This window comes from Hyperoodon ampullatus (genome assembly GCF_949752795.1).
Source record: "Hyperoodon ampullatus genome assembly, chromosome: 4".
Lineage (NCBI taxonomy): Eukaryota > Metazoa > Chordata > Mammalia > Artiodactyla > Ziphiidae > Hyperoodon > Hyperoodon ampullatus.
Window position 1 is genome coordinate 85,745,500 of NC_136917.1, and position 22,767 is coordinate 85,768,266.

At 38.3% G+C, this 22,767-nt stretch overlaps 1 long non-coding RNA gene across 1 annotated transcript in view; it reads right to left on the reverse strand.

The window, feature by feature from the left end:
• The window catches only part of LOC307051375, a 59,197-nt gene extending 38,915 nt beyond the window's left edge, over nucleotides 1-20,282 (reverse strand). The window contains exons 1-4 of the long non-coding RNA XR_013810823.1: nucleotides 20,212-20,282; nucleotides 15,869-15,960; nucleotides 14,610-14,758; nucleotides 11,555-11,619 (exon numbers count right to left, since the gene is read on the reverse strand). This is a non-coding gene — a long non-coding RNA (uncharacterized lncRNA). The remainder of the gene's footprint in view (nucleotides 1-11,554; nucleotides 11,620-14,609; nucleotides 14,759-15,868; nucleotides 15,961-20,211) is intronic.
• Between the last annotated feature and the right edge of the window lie 2,485 nt (nucleotides 20,283-22,767).

Consider the following 22,767-nt stretch of genomic DNA (forward strand, 5'->3'; position numbering starts at 1 on the left):
GTAATATTAAAAGACTAGTTACCTCACAGGGGCACAGATATAACTACAATCAAGGCACTTAAGCAGTTACGATGAAAGGAGGCCTCCTATTATTCTAATTAAGGCTCTCATTTGATACTTTTTTTAAACTCCAACTGAATTAAGCTACCATCTAAAATCCTTGCAGGTTAGTATTTTGCTCATTTCTTTGTCATGGATTATCTCTTAGGGAAGGCCTGACATGAGAGGGAGGGAGGGAAAGAGAGAGAGAGGGAGAAAACTAACATTTATATGTTATCTGTGTGTCAAAAACTGTCTTTAACACTTTACAAATATTAACTTATTTAATCCTCATAGCACTGTGCAGAATATTATTATTCTTCCCAGTTAAGTATTCTTTATTTTGCTCCCAAATAAGGAAACTCAGGTACAGAAAGGCAATTAACTTGCCCAAGACTGCATAGCTGGTCAGTGGCAGAGCTGGGATTCCAACCCAGGAACTCTAACCTCAGAGTGTCTGAGCACTCCATCAGCTAGACTTCTGATAGCAACTTAAGGCTCTATATTTTTTTTAAGGCTCTATTTTTAAGGCCTGCTGAAATCTAACACACACACACACACACACACACACACACACACACACACACACACACACACACACACACACCTCCCAAACCTCAACTGCTCAACACAACAGATGTCAGCTTCTCAATCATTCTGTGTCCCACGCAGGTTGTTAGGGAAGCTCTGTTCCTGTACTCACTCAGGGACTCAGGCTGATGGAGGCTTCATCTTAAGGTATGCTCCCACAAAAACCACTCCAGTGGGAAGGGAAGGTGGCAAGTCACACCGTGGCTCTTAAAGTTACACATATCACTCCCACTCCCACTGCAGTTGTCAGTGTAAGTCATACGGCCACGTGCAATTTGAAGAGGACTGAGAAATGCAATCCTACTGTATTTCCTCGAGTAGGGGCGATATATTGGATGGAATTAGAGACTGGATATAATGGGATACCTGGGATGAACAGCTCTAGTGACTACCAGAACACCTCTTTGGGACCCACCCAGATCTCTTGTCTCAACAGTTCCCCTCTAGTTCTTTCTTTCCTTTAACTGGGAATTTATTTTTAAATCTCCAGGAGAAGACCCATTTTCCTTAAACTTTTGGCTCTCTAGTACAGATTTATTGAGAATATTTTTGTCCATGTTACCTTAAAGCCCAAGGATTTTTAAACCTACAATTCAGAGAGAAACTTAAAATTGATGGGCTTTCTGCTCTGCATTTCTTCCCTGTGGCAATGTGTGTAGGCTATTATCTGCTTGAAAGGGAGGAGGAATGTCAGTTAACATTTTGAAAATATTACTCTATCATAATGTTACTAGATGATACTAAAATCTTAGAGTTCAGAGGTTGGTGCAAATTTTTCTTTACTTTTTCAGTCAAATCATCTTTCAGCTCATTAAATTCAATCTCAGCTGGAAATTTATGAATCTCTGCTCCTTCTTAGTCTCTCTCCCTCTCCAGAATTTATGTGTACTTTCTGCTCCCCACCTTCCACTGGCATCACTGTCAGGATCCAAGCTCTTAACATTCGGTTCTGAGGGGCAAGGGTAGGCCCTTCAGAGCCTATACATCACTGATGGAGTCTTTAGCAACTTCGAAGTGAAATTTTCTATGGCAGAAAATGAGCATTTCCCATGTTAGTAGTGATGGTCTTCTTCAAAATGTCCTAATCCTGTTTTCTAGCGGGATTTTTATCCCTTTCCTCCATATGGCCAAGAGACCCCCTCCCAGGAGGAATGAGGTAACAAAAAGCCTGCAGCCTACCACTGTGTCAAAGGACTTGGCATGTCCCAGGTACACGATCAACTGTTCTCCACACCCACTGCTGGTCTCATCTCTCTAACACTAACACCTTTCTGACCCATGAATTAAGTAACTGAATCGTGGGCACTAACTCTAATATCTAAGTAGTATTACCTAGCTTAGTCATTTTAAATATGCCTAGGTCAGTAGCTTTAAAATACAAGGATGCTTTTCAAGATAAAAATATAGTTGAAAAAAGATATACAGATGGCAAACAAGCATATGAAAGATTCTCCATATCCTATGTCATCAGGGAAATGAAAATTAAAACAATGAGATATAACTATATACCTACTAGAATGGCCAAAATCCAGAACACTGGACAAGCCCAAATTCTAGTGACGATGTAGAGCAACAGAACTCTCGTTCATCGCTGATGAGAATGGAAAATGGTACAGCCATTCTGGAAGACAGTTTGGTGGTTTCTAACAAAACTAAATATACTCTTCCCATAAGATCCTGCAGTTATGCTTTTTGGTATTTATCCAAAGGAACTGAAAATTCACGTTCACAAAAACCTGCACACAGACGTTTACAGCAGATTATTCATAATTGCCAAAACTTGGAAGCAACCAAGATGTTTTCAGTAGGTGGAGAGATAAATAAACTGTGTTGCATCCAGACAATGGAATATTATTCAGTGCTAAAAAGAAATGAGCTATCAAGACATAGAAAGAGATGGAAGAAACTTAAATGCATATTACTAAATGAAAGAAGCCAATATAGAAAGGATCTCATGACTTACATCATGTCCAAATGCAGATCTTTGCAACTACTCTTAATCTGGAGATCTATGTACTAAACAATATAGGATAGCTGACCCCTACACACCTAAACATAAAGTGAATACAGTCTTCATATGACATTAACAATGTTCCAACTCCCAGAGTCCAATTCATTCAAAGTTAAGAATGTTTTTTTGTCATCATTTGTGCAATAGTACCTAAATAAAATAAACAAGCTGAGCTCCATAAAACTCTATTAGTTTCTTTTATACTACTTTTGTTTACATCTGAATTTGTCCTGGTTGTATTGTTCATTGCTATATGACTTAATAGAACTAAGTGTATTTGATAATGTCTGACCATTTTTACTAGAAGGGCAATGGGCTATAAACTAGAGAAGTAGCATTACCAGTTACCACTTGCTCTGAGGCCCCCAAAACAGAGACTTCCTTGGAAGACTAATAAAGGTCGTGAGAGCCGGTATAGAGGATGCTTTTGGTACTAAGCTACAGAACAAAAACTAAAACTTCAAAAATTGACATGGATTCTAAATTTCTGGAGAGCAGTTGTGTTTATAAGGACTTTGTTAGACTTCTAAAACTCTGTTTTAACATAAATTTCTTTTAAGAGGAAAGAAAGTGTATAGCACAATAGCTCCATGGTATAGTTATGTTTAATAGAGGTGCTGTTTTTTATGTTAGTTGTGGTTTATTTATTCTTTTTGTTCACTGTGGTAGCTCTCTGTAAGAATTTTAGAGTTATTTCCCAGTTACCCAATGAAGCTTTGTTCATCCTTTGGTTTTTTTCTTATTGCTTCCTAATATATTTTCTAGCAGTGAGAATGGAAAAATCTCTTGGAAAAAGAAGACAAGAGCAAGCAGAACTAATTTATCTTCAATAATTATTGGCAAGGAATTGGATAAGAGAGCCAATAACTTCTGTTAATTTTTCTGGGCCTCAATCTGGAATTATTTTTTTGAAAAGCTGAAATTCACACGAATTTTCCTGAACCCCGGCACCGCAATACTGCATGGTAGAGAAAACACGTCATTCTTCCGTATCAGTCATTCATTTTCTGATGCATGTCTTAGATTGGAATAAAGTGAGTCTCTTTTGTTCCAGAATTACAAGGAGCTCTGCTAATGAGAATGAAACATTCTAGAGTTACATGAAGAGTTGATGACTTTAGAACACTGACAATTAAGGTAATGGTCAAAAAAAAACACAAAAAAACCCACCAACCTCTGGACTTTAAAAAAATCTAGGCTAATCAACAAAAATATATCTCAAAAACATGTTGAATAAAAAATATATTACAGAGAAAAATATATACCATGTGATATAATTTAATTTTCAAAACACATAAAGCTACATACTATTTGTGAAAACATGTGTATGGAGATATATATACCAGTTTCAGCAGGGTAGTTGTCTCTGAGGGGAGCACACAGTGGTTCGGAGAAGCATTTAGAAATGGCTTCAACTGAATCTGCAACATTTTATTTGGTGGGTATAATGGATGTTTGCAATATTATTCTTTATACTTCTCTATATGCCTGATGTATTTTATAAGTTAAAAAATTTACAAAGATTCAGAATGCTTTCCAAATAATCTGTCAACCCTGATCTAAGGAGCTGGCACTGGATGCAGACTAGCATAGACTCTAAAAGAAAAGTTCACAAAAAGGAACAAAAGAAGAATGATGGAGGGGAAATGGATAAGAATGAAGAGAAAGTGAATCCCATTAGCCTCACCCTCTATAGGTTTCATCAATTCCTAAGAGTCTTAGCCCATACTCACCCCAAAATCAGAGCACAAAACAAGAGGATATGTGCAATCATTTAACTTAACTATTTCATTATTTATTCTGGATTGTCTTACCCTTAATTAGCACTGGATTTGATCAGCAGTTGATCTAATTTGCTTGCCTGGCAAGGTGACCCAGACCTTCAATCCTGAGGCTTCAGAGTCCTCAGGTGCTTTACCTTGGGACTACTGCTGCTACAATTTTCAATGTGTGATTATCATTGAGTTTAAAGGTATCAAAAGATGACTTGGTGAGTTTCCTGGATTTTAGACCTACTTCTTTCTGTCCTCATTTGTGTAGTGGTAACCCTAGATCCTCACTGGGACATAATGATAAAGCTCATCGAAATTACCAGTAGGGTAATTCCTTTTTTACTGGTTCAATAGCACAAGGATCCCAAAATGTTCAAGTGGGAGTCATAGCTTCAGGCTTAATGGATCCACTACTATATACCTTTGTCAAAGCATGACTTCACCAGCCCTGAGAATGAGGACTTTTAATCTAGCAGATCGTAAGTTTGCATAGATGAGCAACAAATTTCCCAAGCGAGTCACTGGAAGAGACAGTGAGAGAGCCAATCCTACTTCCACACATAGTTCCCAAATCCATGTAGTTTAGCTATTGCGTACATAGTAAAAAATATTCAGTGTACAAACTGCATCCTTGAGGATAGGTCCTGTACCTTTCAGGATGTGATACTCAAGCTGGTTCCTTAACTGAGCTCTTAATAAGCCATTCTATCATCCTACTTGGCAAGTTTTTTCCACATGATGTAGACAAGGCAGTAACAGGGGACCCCATGGGTGGTCATGCAGCCATAGTCATACCTCCTTTATGAGAAAAAGTATCCTGTGGTCTGAGGCAAAGTTATGCAGATAAGATGTTGGTAACTCAGGCATTCAAAGCCCTCAAAGAATACTGTTGGCAAAGGCACTGCAGATAGAGAAAGCAAACCCATATATGAGATATGGGATGTGGATCGACAATTCCAGGGTTGAATGGGTCTGGTATAATCATCCTTCCCCTAAGTAGATACCTGGTGTTTCTGAGGGCTGATATTAAATCAAGGGCTTAGTGTCGATCTCTGCTGGCAGGAGGGCAGTCAGATATCATCAGCTTTAGTGATAGGCAGCCATTATCACTACTCTGTTCACAGGCCCATTGTCTAAGTACTAGGATAACCAAGGAAAAAGACTGGCTAATATCCACAAAATGAGTCATCTTATGCAGCTGATATTTAGTGACTCCTCTGAGGTACCTGCTAGTAGGACATGAGGCACAAATATTTTCAGTATTTCTGCCCATTCCACATGGGCAGAAAGTCTATCCACGTATCTCTTCCTTAAACTTGTTTCTGGGTGTCTAATCTTGCTCTTACAATATTCCTGAATAACCAAACTATTTACCATGGCACAGAAGTCCATGTATAAACATAGCTTAGCCCAGTTCTTTATTTATACAGCATGAACATCCAAGTACCTGGCTTGCAGCTCTGCCCACTGGGAAGATTTATTAACTTTTCTTCATGACCACCTGTGAGAAGGTTTAATGCAGTGATGATTCACTCTTGCCTAGTAGTTACATATTGAACTCTGTTGGTTGTTGAAGGAAACCACACAGAAACCATAAATGTTTTTTGAGACGGGTGATGTGGAAATTTGAACCACCTGTTCATGCAATTAATAGTGCCTCCTGACTCTGCTTGAACATTTCTATCACTCAACAGGGATTCTTTTTCACATGGTATACTGGGGAATTCTCTCAGGAAAAGGAGAGTGGTGGTAAAAGATATGTTTAGCTTTTTAACTCCAGTGCATCAGAACATGACCTTATTTGGAAATAAGGTCTTTGTAAATATTGTCAAGTTAAGATGAGACCATTAGGCTCTTATGCAATATGACCCATGTCCTTATAAAACAGGGAAACTAGGACACAGAGACATACAGGCACACAGAGAGAATGCCATGTGAAGATTAAGGCAGAGATCAGGTGATTCATCAACAAACCAAAAAACACCAAAGATTGCCAGTAAGCCAACAGAAGCTAGGACAGAGACAAGGAATGAATTCTTCCTCACAACCCTTAGAAGGAGCCAACCCTTCCACCACCTTATCTCAGACTTCTAGCCACCAAAACTGTGAAACAATACATCTGTTGTTTAAGCCACCCAGCTGGTAATGCTTTGTTATGGCAATCCTAGCAAATTAATACAGAGCATGAGAGAAATTTGGGGTGTGGTAAAAATATTCCTTTTAATTAGTATGGGGATCCAGTGAGTTAAAAACTCACTGAACTCCATACTTAAAATAGGTTCATTTTGTTGAATATAAATATTATTCTTCAATAAAGTTGATTTTAACAGGTAAAATTAATGGATTAGTTAATATTTCAAAGATATGATGGCTGTTAGTCATTTTTTGCTTTTCAGGCCTGTAGGCTACTTCATGCCAGTTACTACTCTGATGACTAATTAAAAATTAACTCTGTTACTGTAAGAACGTAGGATGACGACTGCATAATGAAGTCAGGGAAGTCTGTCTGGAACTCAGTGATGCCTGTTGGTGTTTCCATGTAAAGTAAGAATTCAAGCAAAGCAGATACAAAAATACCTCCCTCTATTCCCCATCAGTTCTTCGTACACAAACACTGCAAATACACAGCATTCTGGTTAACTACATTTAATTTTTTAAAAATCTGCAGGAGCCAGATTGCTGTTCATGAAGTTTGGGATGAGGTTTGAGGGAGGTAATAAGAGAAAGCTAGGACAAAGAAGGAACTAGAAAAGACAGTCCTTAATTAAAGGCTGGGGTTTTATATCTATCCAAAGTCAGGAGTTGTAGGGCTTCTTTGAATATAGTAGGAAATGAGATCTAGTCTTCTTATATAAAACTGGGAATGCAGATAACACTGTCCTGCCCCTGAACCTGGACCAAAAACGTGTCGTTCTACCACTCAGATATGATAGCAATTGCTAAATTATTCTTTATAAATTTTGGTACTTATGAATTTGTAAAAAAAATGCTGGGGGAATAGTGATTCTAAATTCTAGTTGGAGGGATTAATAAGTTTAGTTTGGGACATATTGAGTTTATGGAGTGTGTGGGACATCTAAATGTCCAGCAAGCTTACCTAGAGCAACTTAAAGAAAACCATAGCCTAAAGATATGCACTGGGAGCCATGGAGGAAAGGGCTGGAGCTAGATGATACCACTAAAGGAGAATATGTAAAATTAGAAGGACATTGGGCAAAAGTCAGAAGCCTGGGCTTCACCAACACTTGAAAAATTGGGAGGAGCATAAATAGTCACAGGCAGAGGAAGGCAACTGGGAGTACAACACCAAGCCCACAGAGCAGGCAAGCATGCACAAGAGAAGCCTGGAAGCTGCAAATTGGAAAATGTTCACTGGAATTGGCAATTAGATGTTAGTTCATAATCTTCAAAAGCAGTTTTCAAAGAGTGTGGGAGGCTAAAAGCAAATCACAGCAAATTTAGGAGTAAAAGGTAAATAATACAGTTAATATTATAGGAAGAGAGGAATAAAGACAGAGTAAGAAATTACGTGAGATGAGAGTTTATACAGTGTCAGGTAGGAAACAGTGTCAAGATAGGTAGTTTGAGAATGGGATACATTTGAGTCTCCTAAAAGAGGAGGAAAATGAGCCAGTACAGAAGATAATTTCATGATGTGGGAGAGAGAAATGTTTGTAAATGTAATGTCTTGTATGGATGAGGAAGGAGATGGATTTAAGGGAACTGATGAAGAAATAAGCTGGGATAAGAAGAGAGGTCCTTATTTTTAAGAACTGGATGAAAATCTGTCAGATGGATGTAAGTACAAGTAAGCATCTTGGTAGGGAGATGAAAGGTTATCTAAAAGAGAATGTGTATCGAGTCCTTGCAATAATTAAGGATACTTGAAAGTCATCGATCCCAAAGGAATGCTTTGCATGACAAAAGTCTATTTCTTTGATAAGATAGTCATATTACCTCAGCCATGCTAAATCCAGTACATTTAGAAAATGATTGTACATAAAAACATATTCACAAAATAAGTCTCATGGGTAAAATTAACTTTGTCACTAAAAAGTCCACATAGGAATATAAAACATGATTTTCTAAGTTATATCTTTCTGAAAGGGACCTACTTTGATAGAAGATAAAGTGTTGGATCATGGTGAGTCATGTAGCCTCTATATTACAAAAGTTGCTCTTACAAAATAATATCCTTTCTCTGGTTAAGTATATTAGATAAGGGGGATGTTGTCTATGCCAAAAAGCATTGTAGTTGCATGTTAGTGGGTGTGTGCATGTATGGAAGAAAGACAGTGGTTGGAAGAAAGCCCCATCCTGCTGCATTTCTATGTTTCTTACTGCTTGGATCACAGCAAAGAGACCTAGCTACAATCTCAGCCACTGCCACAGAAATGGATTCTCCATTAACTCTTCAAAGGCCTAACTGAACCTTTTTCTTCAGGTCAGGTACCTAGTTACACCCCCTTTGTTAGACCATTCCTCTAATCCCTCCTATAGAGAATGGAGGCTTCCTTATTTGCCCACAAACAGTTAAATATTTTTGCCTATTAATGCAGAAATCATGCAGATTAAACTATATGCCATAAAGGGCAATGAAAAGCAAGTTATAATGGTTGTTTCTTTGTATTGGCAAATAGCATTTTTAGTTAGTAAAAACATGTTTCCTGACCCCCGCCTTTACCTAGTATGTGACAATTTGACAAGTAGTGTCAGTAAATCAGGCAGTTTACTGACCTGATTACAATGTTGAGGCCATCAATTATACTGTTATGTCCTTTATGCAGATGGATTGTATCAACATATCATGGGGAAAAGTGTTAGCAGCTAATGTAAAATAAATGTGTTGGCAGGTTAAATATTTGGTTCTTCAGTGAAACTCCCTCTCCTGTTGTTATGATGGTCTGTAACAATCAACAATTTAGTTGGGGATTTTGGGAGGCTCTCGTAACCTAATAAGAATGATACATTGCTGTAGGTCTGGAGTTTGCTTTCTTTTTCTTTTTCTTTTTTTTTTTTTTTTACATCTTTATTGGAGTATAATTGCTTTACAATGGTGTGTTAGTTTCTGCTTTATAACAAAGTGAATCAGCTATACATATACATATAACCCCATATCTCTTCCCTCTTGCATCTCCCTCCCACCCTCCCTATCCCACCACTCTAGGTGGTCACAAAGCACCGAGCTGATCTCCCTGTGCTATGCGGCTGCTTCCCACTAGCTATCTACTTTACATTTGGTAGTGTATATATGTCAATGCCACTCTCTCACTTCCTCCCAGTTTACCCCTCCCCCTCCCCTTGTCCTCACAATTTCATACCACTTTCTGTACCTCCATACACCCCAAAGTAGGAGTTAATTCATCCTGGACACAGTTTCCTATAACCCACTGTTTTGAAGGAATCACGTATGAAGCAAGTCTCCTGTCCAAGAGTTAATGCCTTACTGCCCCACCTGCCACGGAGGGCTGTGAGTCTGAGATATGGTGCCCAGACCAAAAGGGATTATATGAGCAGACATTCTTCAGAAATAATGACTTATGAGTGCCTGTCTCATTTCCCTTTCCCTGGTGATATCCCCACAAAGACCAGTTAGAAAGCATTCAGCAACTTGCAGGAAACAGAATTTGAGTTCTGAAACGTCCAAAGATGAGTGAATGCCCCTTTTTGCTTCTCTGGAGCATTTCTAATCACAATTTTCTTACCACAGCCTAGATGATGAGTGAGATGAACTCTAAAAATAGCATCTTCTGAGCCACTTCTCTGTCTTGTGAGGTCCCCAAAGCAAAGCTACTGAATGACTTGCAGCTCATTGTAACCAGAATCTTCACAGATGTGGAACTATTGTTTTTTTTTTTTTAATCCTGGAAGGTGCCAGATGGATGATGTTTATGGCTGGGGTCTTGATTTGGGATCACGGTAAGAAGGAGGCTAAAATGGTGATGAGTCCGTCAGCCTCTGCCTTCCAAAAAAGCGTTGGAAAGCAGTTTTCTCAGTTTGAGCTGAGCAATGTCTGCATTCTATATTATCTGGCCAGCTTCCTGGGGGCCAAACAGACTTACCAGTTGAGATAATTAGGGCAAAGCCAACATCTCTGCCTCCTGGGCAGCGAAGCTTCCAATGTTTTAACCAAAACTTAGAAGGAAGTCACCAGTTCTATCATGCTTCCTACATATCATCATTTATAAAATTGAACCATTTTATTACCCTATTTCCTGGCCTAATATTTATGGGGTATTTATTTCAGAAATAAAATGTGGGGGCATCAAAGGAGGGGAGAAGGATCTTGTTTCCTTCCCTGTCCTAACTATCAAATTAAGTCTTGGCTTTACCATTCCTGAAACAAATGAGTGTGATATTTACATCCATGTTCACTGTTCCTTCTTTCCACCACTGGCAGGAGCTAGCAAACTGTTAATTGCCTGGTAAGTTCCAAACAAGAATGACATGAAACAGAATTTCTAGAAAGTGAGGGAACGTTCTAGCAGTTTCTGGTGAGGTGGCTAATTATTTTTTAGGGATAGTTTTAAGAATAGACCTGCTACTAACAACATTAAGACTGGATGGGACATCAACTTCAACTAGAAGAAAACAGTACTCGTGAAACTTTTAATTAATTGAGAAATCTCCTCGCATCAAGACAGTTAAAAAAAAACTAATATTCTCCTACTGATAGAAATGCAACTTCTCCCTCTTGCGCAAGAGGGAGGAGATATGGGGATATATGTGTATGTATAGCTGATTCATTTTGTTATAAAGCAGAAACTAACACACCATTGTAAAGCAATTATACTCCAATAAAGATGTTAAAAAAAAAAAAAAGAAGGAAATGCAACTCCTCAGAGCATATGAATGTTTCCTATAGAACATCTTGTACTAGCTTAGCAAGGCTATATATAGCTTTACACTCTGCTGGGTGTGCTGAGCTGTCTTCGGTCACCGTGGATAGGGTACCTTCTCCCCTCTCCTCCTCACCCCACTAGTTTAAAAACAAACAAGGAAAGTAAACAAACAAAAACAATGCTTTCCTCACCCACTTTACTGGTGATTAAATTTTCCTTCATAGGACATCAACATTTCATTTCCCAATTAAAAAGATACCCAATCCAATACCTTTGCAAGGTAGACAACAGGACCTTACCTGAGATCTGGTTTTCATAGGCCAGGAGGCATAAGGGTAACTGTTTTGGAAGGATGGATGCCAGACTGTGGTGAAAATAAGAAAGAAACAGGAAGTTAAAGAATATTTAAGACAGAGTTTGGGCATCCCTCAAAGTAACCCAGGGCCAGATTTCACACTGAGAGTGGCTTGTTAGAGAAGTTCTTGGAGCCTAGGCATTGTGGTCAAACACACTTTGGTCGAAATCCCATCTTTGTTGTACTGATCTATAAAACTTTAGGCAAATCATCTAATGTCTCTAAACCTCATTTTCCTCTTCTATAGAGCACATGTCAGCTACCTGGCCATTAATGGGTATTTCAGTAAATGATACCCACTATAGATACATCACTGTGTCAGAGATGCATAGAGACCCAGAGAAATATTCAGGTGAGAGACATTGACTATTCATTAGAAAATAGCATAGAATCTCATACTGAGTGAAGTAAGACAGAGAAAGACAAGTATATGATCTTTCTTATATGAGTAATCTAAAAAAAAGCTACCAATGAACTTATCTACAAAACAGAAATAGAGTTACAGTTGTAGAAAATAAACTTATGGTTACTGGAGTGGGAAGCAGAAAGAGGGATAAATTGGAAGACTGGGATTGACACATACACATTACTATATATAGAATAGATAACTAATAAGGACCTACTGTATAGCACAGGGAACTCGACTCAATACTCTGTAATGGCCTATATGGGAAAATAATCTAAAAAAGAGTGGATATATGTATTTGTATAACAGATTCACTTTGCTGTATACCTGAAAATAACTCAACATTATAAATCAGTTATACCCCAATAAAAAATTTAAAAAAAGAAAAGGAAATGAATTATACATAGAAACAGAGATTTTTTTTCCCCTAAGAATCCTTAAAAACTTTTTGAACAGTTATTAAAATATTAAACTGGTTAAAATATTCTCCTCTCTGACAGTGATTATGTGAAGAAGATGTTTCGCTCAGGCAACCCTGTGCAGAGGTATAAAACAGGGTATTTTGCTTCTTCACAGCTTAATCAAGATTATCTTAACCATCCCCTCAGCCTGATTAAACAGGGCTTCTTCCTGACACTAGGTCCCTGACTTCCCTTTTCTTAGAGCATTTATTTTAGAAAACTTGTCATTGTAAATCCTTTCTCTGCCCCCTTTGAATTGTATGTAAATCTTCTCCCATACTCTTGTCAGTCTTACAACCCAGGAAATGTTTTTCTCAAGGACCTAGGAATCATTTTGAAAAGTAAACAGTGAAAGATAAAGTGTCCCACTCTCCCAGTTTCTGTGGAGGGTAGGTTGAACTTCCATGGGTGCCAATTAGCAAACACAGGTTGACTAATCACAGAAAAAAAAATTTGCAAACTCAGGAACAACTAAATGCGCTCACAAACCCTGGTGATCAACCTGTTCTCTCACATCATCCAGTACTTTTCCACTAGCTCACCCTCAGGGTTTAAAACCCTCTGCCGTGGGCTTCCCTGGTGGCGCAGTGGCTGAGAGTCCGCCTGCCGATGCAGGGGACGCAGGTTCGTGCCCAGGTCCAGGAAGATCCCACATGCCGCGGAGCGGCTGGGCCCATGAGCCATGGCTGCTGAGCCTGCGCATCCAGAGCCTGTGCTCCGCAACAGGAGAGGCCACAACAGTGAGAGGCCCGCGTACCGCAAAAAAAAAACAAAAAAAAAAACCCTCTGCCGTTTGTTCCAGTGAGGCTAAGGATCCAGACTTGCTCTGGGCTCTCTAACTCATTGCTGGGAATAGTGTCAGAATAAAATCAACTTCTGTCCGCTCATCTTATCCTGTGCCCTTTTTTTTTTTTTTTCTGTAATAAGCTCCACTCTGGCTTTGGAGCCTCCCTCTTGGCCATGAGTGTTCCTGTCAACATCTAGTCTAGTACAGTTTCTAAAACCTTCAAGGGGTAATGAACTGCAGGCTGATGAAACTTGCAATGGAAGGGAATTCCATCTACACTTGGAGCCCTTTAAGGTACAAGAATGTCTATCCCCTAATATCTTCCTCTTGTGAGTCTACCTCCTGCTGGCCTCCAGGGGTGAATTGGAGTAGCAAAGTGTAGTGGTAATGGTCTCATATTTGTTCCTAGTATGCATGGCCTTTTGCAGTGTGACTTTGCCACCTCTCCTGTCAAGAGATGCAGTCTTCTTCTCCAACTCTTGAATCTGAGTATGGTCTTATGCCTTGCTTCAGTTAATTGGACACTAGCCAATATGCCAGAAGCAGAATCTTCAAAAGTGTGCAGTGGGGCTTGTCCTTTCTCGCATGCTATGGGACCCATACCGCCTCCAAATAATGAGAAGCCATGGGAAGAGATCCCAGCCATCACAGCTTCTCTGGCTGAGTTCCCAAGCATCTTAGTGAGGCCATTCTAGTGTGATCTATTACATCCCAAAACATCTAGCCAGCCTACAGAATCATGATACATGATACATATCTGAGTTGCACTTTTCAAAAAATATAGTAAAAGCTGATAACATCAGGATGTTACATTTACTAAGAAACCATGAATGAGTTCCCAACCATGAGAAATGATGAGAAGTTAGCTGGAGAAGGACATTCCTTCATATGGTGAGCTTCAAACCTGAAACGTTAGCCAGAATTTAAAAGAATTTTTTTAAGTTAATTCAGAATCTCACAGAAAATCAATCTCTCTGTAAGACTAAAAATATCTCAGCTTTGAACACTTTTTTCATTCTTATTAGACTTGAGAGCATGCCCATTGATCTAGCAAGAGCAATTTGCTAATAATTAGGCTGGCAAGGCAGGCTTGAGATTATTACCAAAAGGGTGGGTGAGGGGCCCCTTTAGTTCATAAAAGTCACAGGCCTAGAGAGAGGAAAGATGAAGAAACAGCAGCAATCAAAAATGCCTCTGTTCCCTAAAATTCAGGTGAGATTAAACTCTATCACAGAAAAAATCATCCCACGCAGTATTCAGTGCCATCTGCAGAGAAGAAACGGTCTTTAAGTTCCCCTCCCAAGAGATCCTACAAACTCTTACATTCCTTTCACACTACACTTACCTCTCCTCCTCCTCCTCTTCCTTTTTCTTCTTCTTCTTCTTCTCCTTCTTTGCTTCCATGAATATAAACAATATGCACTTGTCCATATCTCCCATTAGACCTGAAGTTCATTGAGTGCAGGGTCTGTGCTTAATTCATGTTTTTATCTCCTTCAATACAAGGTACAGAGAAGGTGCTCAATAAGTGTGTGCTACATAAATGAACGGAAGAGGACAAGTTCTATGTAATACAGGGAGTAATATCCAGATAACTCTGTTCCTGTTCCTAAGGCCTGAACAGGGAGCTTGGCAAACAGCGGCCACCTTTCTTCATATGAATTAAAGTTTATATTACAGAAAGCTGCGATAATGCATGAAAATGTGTCATATTTTTTCATGAGGGCACCTGAAATTCCTCCAGAAATCATGACATGATACATCTATAACATGTCTGTTTGAATGAATTCCTTTGAGTAAATTCCAGATAGTATTTGTTACTTGTATCCCTTCTTTTCGTTTGGGAGAACAAAAGCCTTAGCAGAGGACAGACTTCATGATGTTCCAAGACAAAACTTTCTGAGACAGCACATGCCTAACAAGCTACAACCCGAGGTAAATATTTTTTGGAAGCTCAAACTTATTAAAAACAGTATTGTTTGCTTTCAACTGGTTAATAGGGTGAGATTATTTTTACTGTTTCAGTTTGCTTATACCCCAAAAAAGAAAAAAAAAACTACCCTTTCCTTATAAAGTATTTATTGTTTTATATTTTAAAAGAAAGAACCAAATCAACTCTATTTTGAAAGGCACATTAAAAATGTAAGCACAGGGCACATTTCACAGAAGATAGGAACAGCTACAGTTTTTTTCCATCTACCAGAAGAAATCAAATGAAGCCACTTTGCCTCTGGGGTTTTAAACATCATTACAATTCATCTTAATAATGAAGTTAAAATGAACTGAAAAAATAGAATATGGGTAAAACAAAATCTCTCACATCACTTACATGGGTTTACTCATGGGAAATGGATAAAAATAATATCCTTTGGGTATGGTTAAGAAAAAAATCAAAATAACCAGTATATAGGTGACCCATGAGTGAACCGCACCTTAGGCATTTTCTGTTTATGGAAACATAAACTAATGCATAACACACACACTTTATACCCATATGTAAACATATGTTCAGAATACACACATATACACCCAACAAAAAATAAATGCAACCAAGAGATCTTTAAATTATATTCAAAAATACTACACTCAAGATGATTGACTTACCATGGAATTCTGTTTCTGGTATCGCATATAACTAACCACAGGAACTCAGTTCTGCTTCATGTAAGCTTCCCAGTTGTCATTGTGGAATCTTTCTGTTGAGGAATGAAAAGACAGATGAAAAGGTCAAAAAGGTGCATCTCCACTCTACAGGGCCCTCAAATGTCTCCATGAGCACTCCTGCTTTGACTTCCATCCTCCCCCTCTGAGAGAAAGAACAAAACAGGTGCTTGCTCCTTGGAAATGGATAGGGGATTTGTTTTTTAACCAATTAAATCCTTTTCAGAAAACTAAAGCTGTCACATTGAGGATATAATGATGGCAGCAATAATGAATTACAGAGCCAGGTTACACACTAGAAGATGCAGTGTTCGCTTGGCTATCAGATGGGAACTCGGCTTACTGATTCATACTCTTCTGTGGTACAGTTCAGAATTCAATCATTTCTCTTCTTCAAACCAGCAAATTACAATATTTTGGTTTTCATTGAAAAAAAAAAACCTGTAAGTTTCCTGAGGAGGTATGCAAAGTTACAAATTACAGGAATGAACCTATTGATTTTTTGTGTATGTCTTGCTTTTTTTTTTTTTTTTTTTTTGGTTGTTTGCTGTTATTGTTGAAAGTGAGAGAGATAATTGACTTAATATTTCTTAATATTTAGCTTAGTATTTCTTCAGTGTTTTGGAGAAACCAAACATAAAGAGCAAAGTGTATTAGGAAAGAGAGAAAGCCCAAAGTCTCATGGAGTTTTTGCCTTTTCAAGTAAACAATTCCAGAAAGGTTGAGGATGAAATCAAGACTATTTGTTCCTAACACGGAGGGATCATTCTCTGTCTGTCTCTCTCTCTCTCTCAATAACCATCATCTCTAATTAATCTGAGTTTTCACCCTGTCATTCTGATTCCTTTAAATATTTAGCCTTTATTTCATACTACAAATGCAGAATAATAATGTGTCAAAAAGTCACAATTAACACATTATTTGTTCCAAGATTTTACCACTGATGACCTAGTTATATGGTTAATTGTAAGTATGGTTTGAGGAAACACTCCAAAATTTACATGCTACCTGTATAACTGAGTGATATATGTACAGAAAATAATACATGCACAGAAAATTTTCCCACAAAGTATTTATTTACATAATGAAAACAGAGATGACAACAGGTGGAGAAATTAACATGAATGGGGGGCTTGATATCTAAGTAAAGATTTTAAATGATTTAATACTACTTCTCCATTGAAAAGATAAGGAATCAAAGCAAGTTCAGAATATATGTGATGGAAATCTATGGAATCATAGAGTTCTAACATACATATGTAATGGCTTAGATGTCACCCCCAAGCTAAGAATTAAAAAGGTGCTTTGTATCACTCAACTGGTTATTTCATAGAACACAGTATATTCATTATATTTTCCTGTACAAGGCAGTTTAGCACAGTGGTATATGCATAGGCTCTGAATTCATACCGCTTGTATCCAGATCCAGTTATTCACTTGCTACCTGTCTGATTTTGCACAAATTTATATTGCTTTCTGACATCAGTTTCATTTGTAAAATGGAGATAATTCTATCCAGTAGTGTCCAATCAGGAGATAGGAATTACATAGTAATGTGAAGGGGAAAAGTTTAAAATAAAGGATGGACCATAGCAGGGTGTTGGAGTTAGGAAGGAATGGGGAGCAAGCATGAGGACTCTAAAGAACACAGGAATAGCAGATATAAGGAACAGACTTCAGGGTGAGATTGAACACCCAAGGAAGCAGCTGCGCCATGGCTGAGATCCAGACCTCAATAGAGAGGACACATCCATGGCTTGCTGGATGACAGAGAAGTCACTGTGGTTTCTTACTAGTATAACTTGCTGAAAATCCAGCTGGATGACAGAGAAGTCACTGTGGTTTCTTACTAGTATAACTTGCTGAAAATCCAGCAACTGCAATTTACCAAAAACTTACTTTCTAGGGTTCCAAGGAAAGCTGTTCATGAGGAGGTGTCTCAAGAAAACACTCCACTATAAAGGTGCACAAGGGGAGAGCCAGGGGAACCTGAGGGCCATCAGTTGCTAGAGAAGCTGGACATGCTTCAGCAACCTACCTACTGAACACACTGAAATCAGAAATCACCTCCTAAAGCCTCATAAAGGCTGTACCTCCTAATACTATCATACTGAGCACTAGGATGTCAACATCTAAATTTGGCGGGGGGGACACATTCAGATCATAGCAGGCACCAATTTGTTTTCACTACTTTTTAAAACTCTGAAATAATAGTCCTAAAGATCACCTCACCTCCGTGAATGGAATGAATAAGACTGTCACCTCCTTGAGGACAAGAATGATGTCTTCGTTTAATTGGGTGCAATAAATCCTTGCTGTACTGTTGCAGAATGCAAGAGTTGGTGCAAAAAAGAAAATTCAGCTAATACAATCTTCAATCCAAAAGAGCCTTCAAAATCCATGCATTGAATTACTCTGTCCCACATCTCCAGTAATGAATGCATGATACTAAAGAGAGTGTACAGGTATTTAGCAATAACTAATAATGTCCCAGAGAACTCAGTACTTGGAGAACTCTTGTGTAGTACATAAGTCTCTTCACTTACAGGTAACTTTTCCTCTCCTCCAATAGGTAACCATCCCTCCTCACTCTTTGCTCTTGACTTCCCTTCTTATTTATCTGAACGAAAGGGCACAATCAGAAGAAAAAGACTTATTTTCCCAGCATTACATCTAAGAACCCACAGACTCTGTACCCACAGACTCTGTTTACCTACTATTTCAACTTTTGTCCTGTCCATGCCCATTTTCAAAGGTCAGTTCCTCAAAATGCGCACTGGACCACACTCTCTCACCTATTCAAGGAATGTATCTCCTCTTCCTCCCACATCATAATTCCTACTCTCTTTACAGTTCTAATAACATACAGACATGCTATAATATTTCCTATTTTTAAAGTCTCTCTGATGCCCTCATACTTTTTATCAGCCACTCCCCTTTATAGCAAGAATCCCTGAAAGAGTTGTAGGTATGCTCCAATTTTCTCTTTAACATTTTGATCCCACCACTACTTTGAAATTCCTTTAGTTGTAGTCACAATGACTGCATCTTGCTAAATCCAATGATCACTTCTGCCTTGATTTGTCTGATCCTCCAGTACAATAATATTTGACAAAGTGAACATATTTTCCTTCTTGAAAAACTTTCTTCACTCAGCTTTAAAAATATCAAATTCAGGACTTCCCTGGTGGTGCAGTGGTTGAGAGTCCGCCTGCCGATGCAGGGGACACGGGTTCGTGCCCCGGTCCGGGAGGATCTCACATGCCGCAGAGCGGCTGGGCCCGTGAGCCATGGCCGCTGAGCCTGCGCGTCTGGAGCCCGTGCTCCACAACGGGAGAGGCCACAACACTGAGAGGCCCGCGTACCACAAAAAAAAATCAAATTCGTATGGAAATTTCCCCATTCACTGATTATATTTGCTGACTCCTCTTTCTCTTAATGTTACAGTGCCCTAACCCTTACTCTTAAAATGGTTATTTCCTATCAAAATAATCTTATCCAATTTGACTGTATATACTGATGATGTCCACGTGTGTAATAACATCACTTACTTCTTCTCTTAGTTTCAGACTCATTTATACAGCTACCTTCTTGGTATTTAAATATTTGGTAGGAAGTTCAAAAAGGGAATTCTTGATTTCTCACACCTAAAAAACAAATCTGCCCATCCCCATGTCTCTCTCATCTCAAAAATTGGCACTACCCTTTAACCACTTTCTAATGCCAACAGGATAACCTTTGATTTTTCTCTTTTCTTATCATCCCATATCTAGTCCATCAGCAAGATAGGGTCATCTTGACTCTATCTTCAAAGCATATCCTGAGCCCAACAGCTTCTCACCACCTCTACTTTTATCTCTCTAGTCCCAGGAGCCATCATTTTCTGGCTGTACTACTTTAATAGTCATCTAACTGGACTACCAGCTCCTGCTTTTTCCTTCCATAGTTTCTTGTCCCCATGAAGGCTAACATGAACTTTTCGAAGTTACCTCGTGCTCCATAGCAAAGAATAGCTAGTTTGAAAATCTAGTTTTTCTTCTTCTTGCCTTCACAACTGGAGTACATGTTACAGTTTCCCCTGCAGTTAGGTTTAGTTGTTAATGCCTTTTTAGCCAATGAAATATAAAGAGAAGTGATATTTACCACTGCCAAGTCTAAACCCCAAACCCGTCTATATATGCTTCCCATGCTCTTTTTCCTTCTTCTAGCTTGATACAGTAAGCATGCAACTTGCCTCCATATGAATTTTGTAGGGAACAGGTAAGAGTAAATTTGTATGTCCTAACCATTCTCATAGTCATCCTGGATGCAGGGTATGGCACCATCAGGACTGGAACAGTACTATATTTTCCCTTTATCCACAGAGCTGTGACATCTAGGAACACAAGCATTAAGGCTCTCCCTCTGAGAAATTGTCATGTATTGGATGATTGGCTCCACCTCTTTCTTCCTTCTTAAAAATAATATAAAGAAAACATAGAAAGTCAGAGTTACTTTGCTCTTGATGCTTATATCCTTACCAGATTTTTAAGGAAACTTTAGGGGGAGACGTAGTATGGAAAACTCAGCTTTTGTTTCAGATATATTGATAAGGTTTGGTCTGGTTGTGCACTTCCAAAACACTTTGTACCACTAAATAATATTTGAGAGCTACAAGTAAAAACTCTTGATTCAAAATGTTTTAGTCTTTCTATGTTAGAATATTCCAAAGATGAAAATCAATCTCTACTCTAGAAACAGAGAATGATATCAAAAATTGAATTAAATAGGAAAGTAGTGACAAATTTTCACTTTGAAATAAACGTGTGAGACTAGCTGACAACAGGAGAGCAAGTTCAGATTCTCACTCCTCTAGTGGTATAGTCTAACAGGCATTTAGCTAGCTGAATAGGGCCGGAAAAGAGGGTTTTCAGCCTACACCTGAGAATGCACTGAAGTCACTAAAATTATCATCGAAGACTTGAGGTTTCCTATCAAATCTGGGGATTTTTTTTCTTCAAGGTGATCAGTCTAGGCAAATAAAAAACTTTGTCTCAAATGGCCCAAAGGCTAAGTGCTGGAAACTAAAAATAATCTCTGATAACATGAATATAAACTATCAAAATTGCTATGTCTGCACAAAACTTGGAGGTTCTCATTTCTCACAATCAAGTGTCCATTGGAGATTTTAAATCATTTTCATTTTCATTTTGCTGTTACCAAGAAGAACAAAGTCTAACTCCTGTGTCTTCAAGTAAACCACCAGACAGCTACTTAGGTTTAGAAAACATAATGTTACATCACCACAGTGCAGGAGTAATACCTACGCTTCAGTGCCTAGAGGAAAAAGAGTACTACAGCAAAAAAAAAAAAGTAAATTACTTTTGATTTTTCGTTTGGTATTGGGATTTTTACTCTTTACACAATTCATTGCACATGTAACCAAAGGGGGAGAAAGCATCAACTAAATGGGCGTTTTAGATGTGCTGTAGAATTTATGCAGCTGCAATGGACTTAGTAAATTAGACAGTAAAAGTTAAACTTTTTCCTCAGGAAAACTATGAACATCAATCTTAATCCAGATCCATGAAAATGAAAGGAAAGAAAGTTAGGCATTAAGGTCTATTTGAATACATTCTATCTGCAGGGTGAAAAGCAAGGATAGAAAGAATATTTTATCTAATAAAAGATTAATGTGAGAACACTTCTCTGAGTGATAACTGCATTGCTTCCTCTCAGAGCTAATTATGACTTTGAATCACATTCAAACAGAAAGATACAAAGTTACCTTCAGCAAATACTTATTTTAATTGTTTAATAGTGAATACTTTTTTTGAGATGATTATTTCTCTGAGAGATGTACAATCCATCTGTCATCAGTGGAATATTGAAGATGAACAATGTTATTCCTTCAGAAGAAAGATTTGGAATATTGTAACTACTGACATCAGACTGTTTTTGTCAAGAGAGAATTTTAAATTAAACTTATTTTGGCCATTAAATTATTCTATGGAGTTTTTGAATGGACGAAACTCAGGAATTAATCCACAGCTGTGGTCCGTATCTTCACATAGAAAGATATGAGGTCTTCTGTAACCTAATTTCTATATACCCATACAGAGCACTGAAAAGCTAGGGCTGAGATTGTCTTATCATCCAATCTCACTTGGAACTCCAAGAAAATACATATACGTATTAGTATCTCTTATAAGAGAGACTGATATCTTCTAACTGCTCAGTGGTAGAAGTGGCAGAAATGATGGCAGGGGGTTATCTGGCAGGGTGGAGTACTTTGTTACTGAAATTGTCTAGAATTTATGGTACACAGTGATAATAAATTATAACCCAATTTTTAGTAGGTATTATTATTTTAAAATTCTCCTCAGGCACTGCACCCCTCACAGGTTCGTATAGGGCAGACCACTCCACCACCACTACCTGGGTATATCATTTAGTGTAACTACTTGATGCTCAGTATCATATCAAATTCTCTCAGCCAGGGAAAGGAAACTCAGAGGGCAAGTAAACTACCTCACACAGTTACTCAACTAGTTAAGCAAACTACTACAGTTACCAACTATTTAAACAAGTTACTGAACTTATTCGACTAGAAACTGGAAGAGCCAGGATTAACACCAATTAAAACCAAGAGCTTCCTGATGCCAAAGCCTGTATATTAACCATTAGTTAGGCTGTTCAAATGAGCCACTTGAATCTCCCAACTATCATCTCCTTCTTCATTCCTTAAACGTCACTTTCCCAGTATGGAAGTAACCAGTCTGACACAAAACTAACCAAAATGACATTTGCACCCTAACTTTCCTAGCGATGCGGGAAATGTTTTCTTATATGAGTCCTGCTGT